The sequence below is a fragment of the Cyanistes caeruleus genome, chromosome 1 (assembly GCF_971803275.1).
Source record: "Cyanistes caeruleus chromosome 1, bCyaCae1.hap1.1, whole genome shotgun sequence".
Classification (NCBI taxonomy): domain Eukaryota; kingdom Metazoa; phylum Chordata; class Aves; order Passeriformes; family Paridae; genus Cyanistes; species Cyanistes caeruleus.
This window is the reverse complement of record NC_141701.1, coordinates 144,864,848-144,870,662: the sequence shown is the minus strand read 5'-3', so window position 1 is coordinate 144,870,662 and position 5,815 is coordinate 144,864,848. Positions and strand designations below refer to the sequence as shown.

The following is a 5,815-nucleotide window of genomic DNA, read 5'->3' as shown; positions in this document are numbered from 1 at the left end:
TATTCCAGTGCCCAGACACCCTCTGGGTGAAGAACCTTTTTAACATCCAAGCTAATAATTCTGATACTGCCCAGAACACAACTGACCTTCTGGGCTGTGAGGGCACAGTGCTGGGTCATGTCTAGCCTCTCATCCACCAGCCCAGCTGGATCTTGTGGATCAGTCTAGGCAAGCTCAAGTTTCTTGTAGGTGCAGGAAGCCAGGAGAGCCTGAGTGGCTCATTATGGTAGGTGAGATGCAGTGTGGTGACTAATTCAGCCTTGCCACCACAGTGCTTCCTTGAGTCCTACAGACCCATAGGCAGCTTGTGGAAATGTCACTCAGGTAGTATAATGTTGCCCAATTTGTTTGGTAAACCAAGAGCCAGGCTGTGAATGGCAGGTCCTATAGAGGAAAGTAAACAACTCCACACCTTTCATTTTTTAAGTCACAAATACAATGTAGAGAATGGATATCTTTAATTTGTATTCACGTTTTCTAATCTGATGTCTTGAAGGTCACTATTATTTTCCCTAGAAATAAGCATTATTTCAATCTATGTTTATATTATCAGCCTCCAAAAAACCTCTGCTAAGCTAACCTCTGTACATGACAGCCACTTAGAAAAACAAGATTTTTTTTTTTTTAATTCTTGCACTGTGCTGTTTTTATTTCCTGTTGAATGCATTTATTATACATTAACATAATTACTTTAATTCGTTACCTTAGTAAATGTCAGGCCCATAAGATGTCAGCGTATTCTGCATACTGCACTGCACTCATTCTGCTTAACAAAGAGTCTCCAACAAATGATCAAACTCAGCATCACAGTTCTTCTTCACGTAGGCATTTTTGAAAGACCATTGTGCAATAAAAAATGTGCACTTGTAATTAAATTCTGCTTTTGTTTATACCTACATACTCCTGTTTTGATCCGTGCAGACTGAGACCTGCAAAGCCGTGTCCAGCTGGCTGGGATGCTGGAAAACCTTGTGTTGCTAGTTCTAATCCTAGTCCTTTCAGTGTATTAAGTCACTGTCACACCCTGTATTTAAGACAGAATTTTTTCTTGTTTGATCTTTTTTACCCCCTAAAGTTAAAAAATGTTAGAACCCTCAAATCTGCTGTTTAAAAACCTGTTCGATTCTGCTTAACACACGGAATAAGAAATGATCCCAAGGAATTTGTCTAACATTGATTCCTGATCCCAGACCAAGATCACATTCATATTTGTCTATTTTGTGTCCAGGAACACAGCATATTTATGTTTATTTATGGCTTCACTATTAAAAATGCAGAGTTTGGAGCAAGTACATATTAGAAGCACTGGCTGTAGCACAACTCATCTTCTGCTGTGCTTCATCAAGAGGGAACTGCAACATCCCCTTTCTGCCCTCTGCAGATTCCCCAGCAGCAGATACTTCACAGCTAACTGCTGCCATGCAGTCCTCTTGCAGGAGGATTGAAATGTTCTTCTCTATCCTCCTCAGACTTTTGGAGTTTCTGTGCAATCTTTTTCTTCCTCAAGGAAAGTATGCAACTTCCTGTTCAGGGTTATAGACTCATATTTTTCAAAAGAAAGTATTGCAAACACTATTTCTGATCTGTATTGGCAGAATGCACTGGAATGACTCCATAGAAGTCATGTTTGGTTCATATAATGACAATTGTAAAGAGTAATGGCCTAATTTAACATATTCACAGACTATATGATTTCAAATGTTTGTTTCTGATTATGACAGCGCATTGACAAGCTCAAAGAAGGCAGAGCTTGTCTTGACAAAGCATCTGTACTATTTCCATAAAATATCCACATGAGTTTGGAGAGGCCTTCTTAAAACTCTGCATAATTTCTGAGATCTATGCTACAGTATTTAAAATATAAGTTATTCATGATTTTCTACAAAACAAAAGCGTTTTATGGGCTGAGAGCAAGGGAGATGAAAACAAAAATATCAGGGAACCTGTTTCTCTCCCAGCCCAAATAATGCCCCAAGAGAGTGGTTGAAGTCTAATATAGTTTGTGAGAGATCATAAATATCTCCCCTCCAAAGAATTTGTTTTCAAATTTAATAAAGACTTCCCAGAACAAATAGATAATCCCTATAAAATGCTGACATAAACTATAAAGACATGTTTTTAAGAAGCAAAATCATTGACACTTTTGATCAAGATCTACCTTTTTTTTTACTTGGCATAGAAAGCTCACAACTTTTCTCTGATATTTTTTTACAAAAATATGATTAAAATTATTGTGATGAGAATTTCTTTCATTCTTGATTAGATGAAGAAGTTAATCTCCAATCCTTCCTCTCTCAAATTGTTATTGGAACAGCTGAAATCTCCCAATCCATCACATTTTAGGAAAGACAATTTGCACTATTAGGTGCCAGCTGGAAGCCATCTTCTTGCTGGAGGTGCCACCAGAACTCTCAGCTCTGATCATAGCTGTGTTTCCCTCCTTCACCATTGCTCCTGGGGAAACAGAGGTCTGCAGGCAGCAGCCTTTGCAATGAGTACCTTTGTGGATGATTTCTCAAGGATTTATGAATGAAAATCTACTGCCCAGCTTGTCCAGCTTCTTTTTTTATTTATTTTATTTTTTTCTGAGAACACTGTTCTATTCTTCCTCGCTGAGAAATGCAGAGAATTTCAACTGAAGATAGTTTAAAAAGTAATATGATCAAAAATGTCTGTTTTTTCTTTCAGAATGGTACTCTTTACTTACTCATTCTCAGTTGAAGAGTGAGAAGGAGCATTTACCCCTGCTATGTAACAACATTTTCTTTATTTTTAGACTGTCAAGTACCAGACTAAAAAGGATCTCAGCTGGCACTGTGCTTGGTGTCAAGGTGCAGATATTTCTTTGGACTTGATGATCATAGAGGTATTTTCCAACCTTTATGATTTTATGATCTTATTTTATGTTGGGGTCCTGTATCTACTTTTGATAAGAAGTTAAACATATGAAAGTTCAACCCTGCAAATGTCTGTTTCATGATGTAAGTAGTGTGGAAGGACATGGCTTGGCTCAGATGAGCCAAGATGAGCTCAGATGAGTCCCTCCATGGACTGACAGCCAGGCTCAGCTGTCAGTGACCCCAGGAATCTTTTCCCAGGTAGGTAAGCTGGACTCTTGGCCTGATGACATCAGCTAAAATGATAATTTCATCTTCACAACCTCATTTTGAGGCCAATCATGGAACAAGAGACTATCACTGAGAATGTGTTGTGGGGTAAGCTGTTTTCACAGTTTGATCTCCTTTCTGCTGGGATCTCTTGATGCATCCTGGATCCAAGGAGATGAGATGGAATATGCCTCTGTTACTTGTACAATTTGTGAGCTTAATGTTATGAAGCAGTGTGCCCTGGACTTTCCTCAGCACATTTTTGAGGGAAAAGAGAATTTCACAGGAATTATTAAAACACCCCTTAAGATGAATGCCCACCACACTTCTGGAACCTGTGCTTAGTTTTGTCCTCCTCGTGAAGGTTTCAAGCACCTTCAACTTTGGGTGAATGCTAAGACAAATAAGAGAGTCATCTGGCTGCTCTGTCTCTTAAGTGAAGTACAGCAGAATTTCTCCTTGCATGGATTTTCCAGCAGAGCTGGATCATTAGATTTCAGTCATGAGTGGCCAGTAGCTATGAGGTTTTTCTCTGAGCAGAGACTGTCAATCACATCAGATCTGATTCATTTTGTGACATGGTTAAGCATCCAAAATTTAACAGGCTGAGACCAATAAACCAATTTAATTTTTAATCTATGGAAGATCTGTGGCTTTTATGCTGAAATACCAGGATTCAAAGCAGCTGGTTTCACCACATTCTTGGTGCTGCCCCCTCCTTTAACCCACAGTAGCAGAATCACATGTAACAATTTATGAGCTCATGTTCATCTGAGATCTTGTGTTTCTTTGCTTACTGTACCTTTCTATCTATAAAAAAAAATAAAAAAATTAAATAAATATGCTTAAATGAGTCAGTGATTATTGAACTGGGAAGCAGATCTGAGTTTGACAATTAAACATAACACATCCATATTGGGGTGCAGGAAGTAAAGAAAAAAAAACCCAACAAAACTTAAACATTTTCACATGCCAGAAAAACTAGCTTTCATGTACTCTAAAAAGAAAGGTGAGACATGTTTGGAATAAAGACACAGCCTTCAAATTCACTCTTCAAGTATACTCTGTTACAGCAGCATGATTCCTTTTATGATTGTATCCATCATGCTGTCAAAAAAAGAAATCTTATCTTCACTCATTACTAAATATACAAAGAGCTGGGATTTCCACTTGGCAAATGCTCCTGTTTACCTGAAGGCTTGATTTTCCCTGCACTTTGATAAAGTTCATTTGCTGAGACAGACTAAACTTTTTAATCCTTAAACTGCTTGAGTTTGTAAACCAAGTTTTGCTCTGAAGTAAGCAGCATGTGCATGGAGTTGCTATTTTCTTTAGGAAAATTAAAGATTTTGTTATGGAAGGAAGCCAAAGGGCCCATCTGGATCTCTCCTGTCTGAGTTGTGAGTTATAGCTCCTGTTTACAACTGCTCTGCAAAATGAGGTCTAGGTGAGGATGCCTTCTATAGTCACTGTCAGCCTTGTCCTCTCAAGTTTTTTGTCTTCAAGGAAGTTCTATCAAAAATCGAGACACTCTCTTGGTATCTGTCATCCCCAGTATGCTTAGACCTTTCTAATACTCTGTCTCATCATCAAAACCTTACATTAAATATATCAAAAGAATATTGCCAGTTTAAAAGACGCAGAACCAGGCTCTCATGTGCCATAGGTGTACTTTTCTTTTTAATGAATGTGAATAATCCTCTCTGAATGCTGGTGCAGACCAACTTCCTGAATCTAAATATTGCTCTGTGTGCCCTGGATTGTTTCTCTTTCTGTTGCACCCTTTCAAAAATAAAAGAACTATTATTATTATTATTATTATTATTATTATTATTATTATTATTATTATTATTATTATTATTATTATTATTTCTATTATTTCTATTATAATGGCAACCACAAACCATCACTGAAATCATGATCCCAGTTTTTTGAGCTGTGTTTAAATGTGAAATCACAAGCAGTTCTCTACCTTGTTATTGAAACAAACACAACAGGGAAAGGGTGTTACTGTAACTCAAGTGCAGAAGTGATTTGCACAATAGATGTGACAATCTTCCCTTTGATTTGAGATTTTATCATCCACTTTAGTGGTCACTACTGTGTCTATGTCTCAGGCTGGCAGAGCTGTATGGCCTGTGCATATTTCTCTATGTACAAACTCTACTATTGTAGATCATTTGTTCTGTCTGAAACTTGTCTCCCTTGATTTGCAGTTTTGGAATTATGTGGATTTCCTTTTCACCCTCTATTCTTTTCTTTCCATTTCAGCATTGTTCCAGTTCCTGTAGGATTCAGTCTCTAAACTTTGCTCTGGAGACACCAATCTAGAGCAACCTAGTCCAGTTTTGTCTAAAATGGGATTGCTCCAACAGGTGCTGTCACTGAAGGCAGCACTAAAACTCACCTGGATTGAAGAGCTGAGCTTCTCTTTAATACTTCTTCCCTATTCTTAGTATTATTTCTTTTGTTTAGTTTGTATCATCTGTAGTGTTCAGTCTCATTCATCACATGTCCTTAATCCAGTGAATTAAGCCCAGCTTTGGAGTCCTCACTAATGACTGTCTTTCCATGCAGGTACAATCTAGTTAATTTAATCATGGGTTCATTGTTTCTTTAAGGTCACTGCCATAACAATATGAGCAATGATCACCCAAACACTAATCATTTTGAATTTTCCCCTCCTATCCTGACCTGATTTTACATTA

The 5,815-nt window shown here is 37.8% G+C and overlaps 1 long non-coding RNA gene across 1 annotated transcript; it reads left to right on the top strand.

Annotated features, from left to right (window-relative positions):
* Positions 1–2,543: 2,543 nt before the first annotated feature.
* LOC147655993 (uncharacterized) lies at positions 2,544–3,121 on the top strand. Its single transcript, XR_015279718.1, has 3 exons — positions 2,544–2,653; positions 2,777–2,866; positions 3,099–3,121. It is a non-coding gene; the product is annotated as an uncharacterized LOC147655993 (long non-coding RNA).
* The last annotated feature ends 2,694 nt before the right edge of the window (positions 3,122–5,815 follow it).